The sequence below is a fragment of the Vanessa tameamea genome, chromosome 4 (genome assembly GCF_037043105.1).
Source record: "Vanessa tameamea isolate UH-Manoa-2023 chromosome 4, ilVanTame1 primary haplotype, whole genome shotgun sequence".
Taxonomy (NCBI): Eukaryota; Metazoa; Arthropoda; class Insecta; order Lepidoptera; family Nymphalidae; genus Vanessa; species Vanessa tameamea.
Window position 1 is genome coordinate 5501642 of NC_087312.1, and position 12652 is coordinate 5514293.

General features: G+C 32.6%; 1 protein-coding gene across 2 annotated transcripts in view; it reads right to left on the minus strand.

The window, feature by feature from the left end:
* Mbl (muscleblind) overlaps nucleotides 1–12652 on the minus strand; it is a 245168-nt gene that overhangs the window by 95907 nt on the left and 136609 nt on the right. Inside the window, exon 1 of one of the 2 annotated variants that reach the window (XM_026631668.2) lies at nucleotides 7378–7559. The exons of the other annotated variant lie outside the window; for it this stretch is intronic. The gene's annotated coding sequence lies outside the window, so the exon portion shown is untranslated. Of the gene's footprint in view, nucleotides 1–7377; nucleotides 7560–12652 lie in introns of those variants that run through there. 2 annotated transcript variants of the gene reach the window in all.

The window sequence follows — 12652 nt, forward strand, 5'->3', positions numbered from 1 at the left end:
TTCCTATTGTTTCCTGTTAATATTTTAATTAACCTATACTCTTATACCAAGTTACGAATTGCAATCTGACCACATAAACATATATGTAATATAATTGCGATATTTCAATGTATATAAAATTAAAAGCTTTGTTTAAAAGTCCGTAACAAATTACCTTTTCTTTGTAACCGAATGTAACTGCATCATTGCGGCACATTATATACGATTAAAACAGTAAGTTGTGCAAGGCCGATCGCCAGCGCGATAGTTCGCGGGGTCAAAAATAGCAGGCGAGGGCCGTACCTGGCGCCACCCCGCGCTCAATGTCAACTTTCAATCATGGGCGGGCGGTAGGAATCGGCCAGGAACAGGGTTATCGCTCTTTAAAAAAAAAAAATCGAAATCATTTGGTTTCAAAATATCTTACGTAGAGAATACTTAGCTGGTTTTTAGACGTGGTAATTAGTACAATGACAGTGAATAGAAATTTGTCAACTAACTATTTCGCATTATAATAGTTGTCCGTTAGCTTTGTTGAAGAATAATTTTATTTTAATTTTATAATTGCAAACCGTATAAGTTAGTTAAAATATTTTTTCATATTGTGCTCTTTGCCTGCTAGCCCTAAGAGGTTCATGCGACGTTAGCTTCGTATTCTTAGTCCTGTCGTGGTCGTATTGTAGACTTGGTATTTTTTACGATGCCGCTCTTGCTTCATCGGCGATTACAATTTGTCTAGAAAGGCTCTTCGTGGCGAGAGGAGAGATTAATAAAGACTTTTTTAGCCTCATACTACTTACGTTCTTGATGTCTATTGGAGCCTCAACGTCTATTGGTTAATTTACAAATTATATATTCCAAACATAATAATTAAAAAGCAGAAAGATGTTAATTACATTGTTTACTAAAACTGTTTGCGTAATAATTCACTAAATTATTATTTTAGTGATACAATATTGATTTAATACAGTGTTTTAATTTTTGAAACGGTATCGCCATATTCCAAATGAGGATACTATGCGACCGTCCCTTCTGTTGGCTTCGTACTTTTCCCACAGATCCTTGTAAACAGTTTCAGTGTGAATGTTATTCTGTGAAGTAAATTAAATAAACTTCTATGAGTTTTTGTTGGAACCTTTTTGTCCACTTTGTTTACATAGCAGCTCGCAAAGCCTCTCCGTGCCAACAGTCGCTTTGTCAAGCGTCGGGTGACATTAGCTCGACCCGCTGTCAGATAATTTGGAAGCCAAATAAAATTATTTCCAACTCTATTTCCGGAAATGTTGATAAGATTTGAAATGTTAATAACTACTATGACTTAATATCAAATATTAATTTTTATTTCAAAATACGCATTAATTGAAGATTTTTTAATATTTCGAAAAATCTAATAAATATCTTTTCTTTAACAATAATATACCAATGTTGTTTACACCTTTAATGACGTATCATTTTGTATGTTACCCAACAGATATTAATTTTAAGTGCTTAGTGATATGTTGATGGTGTAACTTTTCCAATAAATAAATAAATAAATAAATAAATAAATAAATAAATAAATAAATAAATAAATAAATAAATAAATAAATAAATAAATAAATAAATAAATAAAAATACCAAGAGTTCAGACCTATGAAGAACTGGCGAAAGGAACTCAGCAGGATTTTTGTTGCTTTTATCAATTTAATTTTTATTAAAATCGGTTTTAAACGTTTTTACCTAGTAGGTACTTAATATATCCTACTAACATTATAAACTAGCCTCGACTTATTTTTCTTATATGTCTTTTTTCCGGATTAAAGCAAAACTACAATCCGATTGAAAATGTACTTTATAGATTTGTGGCGAACATAAGCTATATAGCTTGTTTATGTGGTGAATATTTGTGGAGAATAACTTGTATCTACGTAGTCAGAGAGAAAATGTCTTCCCGGCCGAAGTACCACAACTATAACATACGCACAAAATCTTTGTTAATCCCCAAAATGGCAACAAAAAATTCCACGACAATTTTTCTCATATATGTAAAATATACTATGAATAAATTCTATATTTGAAGTTCTTTAGATAGGAAAATAGTAAGTCGAGAGGCAAAATATAATTTAGTGTAGTCAGTCGCCCGTTCTAAAGTCAAGTCGGATCAACTTTATACGTTGGTGTCAATCAATCTAAGCAATAAGGTCAATGTAATGTATCGAGAGCAATGTTCAACATTCATATCGAAGCTGAAAAATCATAACTAGAAGTCTTGTTTAAACCGGCCCGAAGCATTTGCCAGTCCATTAAGGATAACGAATCCGCAGGATCAACTTGAGGGTAGTAAAGTTTATTAATGGCTCGATTACAAGCTCGACCCGTGGTGTAAAGAAGTGCTATCAATCAGTCAGGTGTGCGACGGGAACGGTATCTATTCTCTCAGTAACGCTAATAACAAAATTCCGACGCTCCTGTTTGTTCTAGAGAAAGGGGTGAAGATGAATATCCTTAAACGCTTTATTTAGTTAGTTATTCGCATTGTGAAACTAATGCCAAAATATTAGTTTCACGATTCGAAATACAAAACTTTTTAATTCCAAAATAATTTCTTTTTCATTGCGCTATTGCGTAAATATTTCAACATTCATAATGTACCTATTATTACTTAATCGTTTTGTGTTTAATAATTAAATGTATGGAAAATTAAATAAAGGTATGTTGGTCAAGGGTAAAAAAGAAAAAGGAATTCGTTTGTAAGTTAAGTAATCTTCGAATTGAATATTGCAAATAATCATACGCCGGAGATGAGCAGAAGGTAAATAGCCAAGTTATGGAGGCACCAGAGCGACGGACGCCACTGTCCGAATAGCTCAATTACAGTTAATTCGCAACGCACACACATTCAACGCGAGGTGCATGCATGTGCGACGTCCACATTAATGTATGTAAATGCATGCGACCGGCCGCGGCCGGCCGCCGACGCTCACAATATTGCGACATTAAACGGAATATGGCTGACGAGACGGACATTTTGGACAAAAGTCGACATTTGCTAACGTTATGCAGCCACTCATGTACACTTAATGTTTCGAATAACCATTAACGACGATTGTTCGTAGAGCTATTGCTTTACAGACATTTTTATACAATATTTCAGACTTTCTAAGTCTCGTATTGTACCTATATTTAAATCGTTAAGATCGATCATTTAGTGCAACGAAATAAAATCAGTTTAGATTTACAAAAACATTTACCAAATAGACAAATATATATTTTCTCATTCAACATGAACTGAATAATACCGTACATACAGAAACGGGCGCATACTTGGGTATGGCGATGTGGCTATGTTTACGTCTAGGCGGCTGTCGAAGCTACGTTATCCTATAAGTATTTAAGTAACCTTCCACGAGATCGATCTATGTTAAAAAGCGTCCTCTTCCAAACTTCAAGATTTTTCTTTAGATACAAAATAAATATTAACTTAAAGTACGTTTGAAGATGTCTTTTTAAATTAATGTTAGGGTTTCTATATTTATTGTTAAATAAAAAATTAAAGAAAATTTTAGTTTGATTATTCCACGGTCTTTTGTATCATTTAGCTGTCTAATGTATACATCACCTATTTAAGGTATTTTAGCTTTTGTTAAGATTTTATGAAAGCCGACCGCAATTGATTCTTTTGTTCGAATCCGTCTTGGTAATTACCACCCACTAATCACTTATTCTAGCACTAAACAGTATTACGTAATATTGTTGTGTTCCGGTTTGAAGAGTGAGTGAGCCAGTGCAGATACAAGCACAAGAGACATAACATATGACGTCTTGATTCCCAAGGTTGGCAGCGCATTGCCAATGTAAGGAATATTTAATATTTCTTACACTAATGTCTATGGACGGTGGTGACCACTTACCATCAGGTGGTCTCTTTTCTAATCCGTTCAAAAGCAAATAAAGTAAAAACTTAGTCCAGTCCGTTTTTTGGATAGATGTTCAATATATTCATGAATAGATATTAATTTTACGTAGTACCAGATGCATACATCGTTGACAAATTGAATTTATTTTAGATTCAATTACTTTCAATTTTAATTTCCCAACATGAAGCTAGATAGACATTTCTTGGTACTAAGGTCGTGGTCAGGCTCTATTGCTCTATCGCGTATGAGGTACAGAGGAAACAAAAACATACCGATCATACGTGTCACCTTGATTGGACTAAATGTTTCATTAGATCTTTGTGACTATGATCACATTAAACAAAATCTGACTCATATTCAGGAGTCATTAACGCACAATGTCATACATGTTCGTACATGGAATTACAACGCCAAAACAAGCATTCGTACATTGATAACTAGAGGTATGTTGTCTAATAGCGTTTCTGCCATTGTATCGAGGGGAGTGAAGGATAGAGTTGACACTATACTGAAAGTGATCTATAAAAATCCTAATCAAAACTTTGACCAAGTATGCGATATTTATCTACACCGAATGATTTACTTTATCAACAAAGTGAAACCTGTAACGACACAAATTTCATAAAATTAAAGTGCTTCGAACAACGTTCGGCCGGTCCGATTGTGTTAATGAAGTGTTCGCACATTATCGTAGAAATAAAGACATGACAAGACAATACCCAAAATGTCTAATGGCAGACGACGAAAACTCGACCAGTCGACGTCGGAAGGCGCGTGGACTTTCTAGTCAATTCATGACCACGAAATATGTAAATCTGGTAGGGGAGAAGTGGCATGAAAGAGCCAGTTTACTAAACGGATCCAAAAGTATACTTTTAAGGAAAACAAATTTTTTTTTCTTCAATTATTATTCATTTATTAAAGAACGTTATTTAATACGAAAAATCCTTAAATACTACAGAAAAATCAACAAAATATTCATTTTAAAAAAATGTGTCTTTTGGATCTTTCGTAACATATCGGTATTGAAAGAGCCATTCTATTTTATAAAGTATAATTGTAGGAATAACGCAAATTAATAGTAATTACTTATATTTTATTTACAAAATTAAAATGCAGGGTTATGGAAGAACCGGTTATTAAAGAGCCAGCTCTTTCAAGGCCCAATCAGCCGACTCTTTCAGAACTTATTCTTTAAAAAAAATATAATTCTCAAAATAACAACAATTAAAAACTTTTGTAGCTTAGTTTTTACGCAGTTGCAAGGCCAAATATATGCACAAACTCAATCTATAATCTATTTGCCTATAATTGATTATAATAAAATACCAAAAAACAAGTACAATACTTTCTTTTTAGTATCAAAAACTTTGACACGATGTGCTGGCGTCTATTGGTTCCGGTGGACTATCAAATGTTTGTTGGTGACGGGAAAATAGTATTGTCACTTAAATATTAAATTACAAACCAATCCATTGATAAACTACCAAAATAATGCAAGTGGCTCTTTCAAAACTTGGTTCTTTTGTGCGACTTCTTAAGGCATAAAATGAGATGAATAAGTCAATTATCATTCCTAAAACAAGATAACGCTTATTTAATAGTAACCAACAGATTATTTTACTTGGTGGTAGGGCTTTGCTCAAGCCTTGTCTGGGAAGGTACCGCCCACTCGTTCTTCGCCCCTATGGTATTTTTTAAATATTATACCAATAATACAATATTTATCATGTATCTCTAATTGTCACTATCTCTGAAACTAGTATATACGATATCTTCTAGTATGTTAAAATTGTAAACGGTAAATTTTATTTACAGAAACGCATAAAGCTTAGAGTAAATTTTTCAACATACTATGTGAAAAATAAATTATCGTCGGAACATTTAAATTGACGCATGTTGATGATAAGACGACCCGTATGTCGTGACGGCATACGGCATGACACTCTTTCTTGTCATCCTTCTTCTACTACGAAACCATGTTTTTTGTTTGATTTATTTATTGTTTTTTAATTGCTCATTCTTTCAATAATCATCAAATTCGATGAGTACTGTAGCTGATTAGTAAAATGTAGATCTACGCTGTACCGGATTTTTCCGTAAACATAAAACTCTACAAATTGTAAATACAAAGTTTTCGTATGTTTTATAGCGTTGGCAGCGTTCGCTTGAAAAGCAATCGGACCGACAATTTTCTCTATGTTGACATAACAAGCTGTAACTTTAAAAGTGTGCAACATATAAACAATATGGCCTACGTTCGTCCTGATTTAATAAACAACCATACTTAAATATATTTTTTTAGGAACTGTTTGGAAGTGTGTGCCTAACCCTCTCCCCTAACGTACGCGTCGAAATTCGAATGTTCTCAGGAAAACATGATAAAATAGGGCAGGATAAATATACGATACCCCATAACTTATGGAATTTAACAGAAACGCCAGCCTCTTCCGACGGAATATCATTAGTGGTGACCAAAAGAATCGATCCATAACAATAAATTTAAAAAAAAAACATCGTTTTTCGTAAAAGTAATCAAACCGCGTAATGTTTGGATTTTTTACTTTTATAGTTTTCTTGTACATCTAAGCTGACAGCTCACCAAAAAATATGGACGAAGAATTACGTGAACATGAATATTAAAAGCTATATCTAAAAAATATACGACATATGAACATACAGCACAGTTGCGTCGCCCTAAAACTATAAGTTATCATAATGTAAAGTTCCGTATCAGTAGTAAGTTTTTGTGAGCATTCGCAATAACAAACCCCCATACTTCTTTATTATGTTATTATTTATTATTTGACTTTATCAGGGTTGGTCAAACGCTAGTATGATTATTATTTAGCAGAAAAACAACAACTTTTAATATTTATTTGACCATAATTGCCGACAACTTATTTTGTAAGTTAGTATTCTATCTACACAGGCATTATTTAAATCAATTTATACGATATTATTAAGAAACTAAAATATTGTATTGTGTTTATTAAAAAAGTATATTGAATTATTTTTTTAATAGTTTTTATGAAAATTTAAAACGTGCTAAAGGTAAATTTTCCTGCCGCCTAAACATTTCAATGCTCACTAACGCCCCCTACGGGACTTTCAGACAACGTCATTGTTTTATCAAGCTGGCATTGTCATGGTGATTCACTTCATGTCAACATTTGCACCACATTATGTTAATATTTCGCTACCACAAATTATCCTATGCGAATATGAATTCACTACAAGTCCTGCTATTATTATAAAACAAAGCATAGTTTTATCAGATTTATAAACTTGTCTGTCACAATACCAGTAGGATTTGCTAATTCTTTTATCTTATTGAATACTGTAAACGGTTTCAAAAGTATCAAATTAATCTTTGGATCACAATGGAGACTAATATTAACTCATAACAGATCCCATTAAAACCCAAATGGCTGTAAATGAACATCGTATATGATGTCGAAGAGGTTATGTTCACGACAAACAAAAATATTAAGGCGTTTACCTTGTTTTATCTGAAGTCTGTCTGCTAGCACCACTATTATACGGCACAATATATTTCACATTAACGAAATACAAGAATTTTAGTTAAAAAATTGGTTTACATCACAGAAATAACAAAATAAAACAGAAAACATTGAAAGCGGGCAAGAAGCGCGATACGAAACAGCAAGCTAAGCAGCAGCTGACTACAAGCGCATGCCCGATGTGACCTTGTATGGGCGTTCAGCCGTCCAATATATTCATATTTTAAGCGTAGTTTGAGTAAAGCAGGTGTAAATTGTAAATCTGTGTGGCAAATAAATTTTACACATTTCAACTACAAACATCAATAATAATTTGTTATAATATATCTTAATTTATATTCCATATGTTTCATCAAATTTTATTATTATGAGGGTGAATAAACGGAATTATTTATCGGTGAAAAATGTATATTTTAATTTTTATTTAAGTATACAGTGAAAAGCATGCATGTGATAATATATTAATAGCAAATAAAATTTTTGACGTCCGTACAAAGTTGTAAGTGTGGATGCGCAACGTGGAGGAGTAGTGTGGGCGCGCACCGGCGGCGATGGTGTTGCACTCTAGCGGGCATATTGTGAATTATCGATTCTCCTTGTGCCGCCGCCCGCTATTGGCTCTGCTTCGTAATTGGTTTATGTAGCCCGTTCGTAACATGAATTCAAATTTAGCGCGCGCTGGGGCTCTCGAATGAACAGAGCCGAGTATTTGTACAGGGAAAATTACCCGTTCCAGATAATAAAATCTAGTAAAATACTATGGAAACTTTGTTTCACTCTCAGTGCGATGTTTCGAGGATATAATATACTCGCTCGCCTTTGGGCTCGTTAATTTAAATAATGCGATCTGATTCGAAAATTTATTAAAAAGAAATAAGAATATTATGACGCGATACGTATTATATATATATTATATATATTATTATATTATTATATGTACGTTCTATTCAATCATAAACGGTGAAGTATAATTAATTATTGTTATTAAGATAATGCTCTTTAGTGATGAGTTCTGTTTTATGTTTTACTGTAAGTATTTATTATAGACAGTAAGTTTCTCATATTACTCTATTTAATTAAGTATGCTATGACTTTTAGTGATGTTATAAAAATGAGATATCTTAAGAAGTAAAAAACAAAAATTTAAATGAAATAACTTTTTAATTCGGATGAAGCTAAGGTTAAATAAATAAAAAATATTTTTAGAATAATTTAGAAATGATATTATTCTAATAATATTTTATTTACGTATCATTATGGTTTTTTTAAAAGGACAATTGTCTTTTATTATAAAGTAAAACCTTAAGGCGTATTACACATAGCAGGTTGTTTGAGCATCGTCTTGCTCCAGCGCTAAATTTAAGAGGAGGGGAACTGATATTTATGCACGTTAATAAGAAGCCGAGCTGCAGACAAAGCCTACCTTACGAACAATCTGCTACAAAAGTAGCTCATAAGTTTAATTTTCCTTTGAAATATTGTTACTTTAGAGAACTAATATGGTAATATACTATTAGTTGAATCAAAAAAAATATTTTGATGTTTATTTGTTTCAAATAATATTATTATAAATGAAACGTTCTGTGTTTTTTTGTAATACCTAATGAATCTAATGATATAATTTATATCGTACCGTACGACTCACTTAGAACTGCTATCTTTTTATCTATTACTCAAACTCAAAACTCAAACTCAAAATTCCTTTATTCAACATAGAAGCATCACACTTACTTATTGATGGTCAAATTAAACACTACCACCGGTTCGGAAAAAGGAACACCCTTACCTGAGAAGAACCGGCGTAAGAAACTCAGCGGGTTTTTTTTTGTCAAATTAAGTAGATACATAATTGTATATGAATAGATACAGCCAGGAGGCGATCGTTTCATTCCCAAGGTGTGCTATCAAACATAAACTCACTAATTGTATAGTAACCTTTCGCACACAAGCGTTCTTTAACATTTTTTTTAAATTTGGCAACAGAAGCATTTTGAACGCTTTCTGGGATCCTGTTGTAGAAGCGTATACATTGCCCCACAAAAGAGTTACTGACTCTATGCAGTCGAGTAACAGGAGTAACAAGATTGTGTTTGTTCCTTGTACCAATGTTATGAGAATCACATTTTCTCATAACAACATTAATATTTTTCTGTACATACAAAACATAACCGAATATATATTGAGAAGCAACAGTTAATATCTTAATTTCTTTAAATGTATACCTTAATGATTCCTTGGCTCCTAGGTTATAGAATAGCCCTCTTCTGCAGCACAAATATAGTATGGACAGCGGCTGCGTTACCCCAAAGCATAATACCGTAGGACATTATACTGTGAAAGTAACTGAAATAAACTAGGTGAGCCGTATCAACATCGGTAAATAATCTAATTTTTTTGGCAGCAAATGCCGCAGAACTCAGTCTACCCGCCAATCCATTTATATGGGGGAGCCACTGTAACTTGGCATCAAGAGTAAGGCCAAGAAATTCAGTTGTTTCAACTGGATCCATCGATTCCCCATTGATAAGTACATCGGGTTTTACATTTGGTGTACTAAATTTTATAATTTTAGTTTTTTTTATTATTCAGCCTAAGATTATTTACGCTAAACCCAGTGTACTATATCAGACATAGCATTGTTTACATCGTCATACTGTACCTGTTTCCTATTAATTTTAAAAACCAAAGAGGTATCATCAGCAAACAATACTATATCTTGTTTCCCAACAAGAAAGGGCAAGTCATTTATGTATATGAGGAATAGAAAAGGTCCAAGAATTGATCCTTGTGGGACCCCCATACCAACTGCGACCCCAGGAGACCTTGTCCCTTTAACGTCAACCCTCTGAATTCTATTGTTAAGATAAGAAGTTTTGTTAATGTCTAATGACTTAAATGTACAAATTATGTGATTGGTGTTTACAGGGGTAAAATTAAATTTTGATTTGCATTCTCGTACATTTTCTTTCATCAATGATTAGGCAACTGCTGGAGAAAAAATAAGTAACTTAGTTGTAGAAACTGGTATGTCAGCAAAAAATTGTTCAAAAACTGAAGCAATTCCCGTTCACTATTTATGACTTTATTATTATAATTTAAGTTCAATTCGGAGCTGCGACTGCCACCTCTACCAGTTTCACAGTTAATAATTTTCCAAGTCATTTTTATGTTGCCATGTGCATTCTTAATTCTATTTTTTATAGTTAAAGACTTTGCCAAAAAGCAATAATTTTGAATAGTTACTTACATAGTTGGCAAAAGTGGCACTGTGATTGTACGTCCTTTCATTATAAAGCTCGTACATTCGTTGCCTACTTTTATAAATTCCAATAGTAGTCCAATCATTGAATTTTAAAAAGTTTTTTGTATTAACTGTTTTAGAAGTGAATATTGCATTAAACTTGTTTCTAATTAATTTAAATAGATTATTATACAAAACATTGGGATTATCACTAAAAGATAGGTGTGGGAGATTGGTCATAATATTATTTCTTAACTTCTTAATACGACTTGTAGTCAAAGGAACAAACTAATTAATTGTGTTTAAGGTTAAATAATTTTATACATTGTAATCACTTAATATTAATATAATATTTATTTTGTCATTCACATATCTCTTATATTAATAAATATATGAGTTATCACATATTTTTTCCCATTTTTAAACTCTATGTTATGCTATGCTATGTTACTACATTTGTTTAATCAATAAAAACAAAGTAGCATGAGATGAGCGGCGCACATAAAACAACGAAAATAATGATTAAATTACTAAATAACTTTCGTTAAAAAAATAAGTATCGTTTACTTACTATGGGTTGACGTGAATATACTCGTACTTATATGTCGATGTGATTTCAAATATCAAAGACCTACATTTCAGTAAGTAAATTCATACGATGTGTATCTTGTAGCTCATTGAAGTGAGCCCAGTGAGCGCCGACGACTTGATTAGCGAACTTCAGCTTATCTCTACTATTTATATATTCAATAATAATTATACATATAAACCTGTCAAGAAATTATCCAAGTATAAAATATAAATCGCATAAATAGCCGGTTATAATAATTTAAAAAAAACAGACAGTCTTTTTATACTAGGTAAGTATATATAGAGATATAGGAAATCCGTTATATCAGAATTATTGTATTATATTTATATAATACATATCATAGTCAACATTTCAAGAATTTGATTGACACTTGACGTTTCAAAAGTTCTTAGAATATAAATATTTTGATATTAAGTTAATAATGCTACCGGCTCACTATAATGTACCTATGTAACCAGGGCCGGATCTACTATCTACTATATGGCTTTTTGGGCTTCAGCCCAGGGCCAGTGGTTTCAAAGGGGCCCCAGCTAAGTCAAGTCAAAGTCAAAAATAGACGATAATACGAAAGAATCCATAATTTTATTAAATTAAACAGATAGTATGGTTTGCAGCCCTGCAAGTCCTGCAATTAATCAAACCCATTCAATTAATTTAATTCAAGTCTACGTTCAGACATGTCCTAGATAGGTCCCTAAGTAGTGTTAGCCCAGGGGCCCCTAAACTTACGGTCCGGACCTGTATGTAACGCGATATTGCAGCCGGGAAGTGAACACTGCGAGCAAGTAAACACACACTGTCTTCCTCGCTGCAACAAAATAATTTTGAGAAGTAAGAACTGCATCGCGAGGAACATAGGTAGACTGAATAGGACCATAAGTCTAAGTCTAAATATATTGATTAAAAGTAAACTTTGTATGTTTGTAAAGGTGATTGGTTTTGAACGTGATTTTATTATAAAGCGATAAACCCGTAACTAAATCTTTATAGCCAATGCAAATATGTATCTTAACGCTGCCCCATAATTCGATAATGTAATTTCAGTTTCGTATATTTTGCTAATATCGTTTGCGTAAATATTGTGAAGGCGTTCGTTTTATTTGTTTATCTTGTGTTAGTCCGCACTTTGGCACACATATTGCGGCTAAGTTACTGTACAATGTACGGGAAATCCCCTGATTCTGAAACTTGATACAAGGAAGATAATTTAGACATCGTGCTATGATAAGCATAAGCAAGAATAATTTATTTTTTAATTTATACCCATGGGCTAAGTGTCAGCTGTTTAATTTAATGACTAGCATTTTAAATACTTTTTAATTGCCCTTTCTTACATGAAGCACATAAGAACGTTTTTTACATGGTATTATTTATTTATTTGCAGTTTATATATATCATAAATTAATATGTATATCTTATC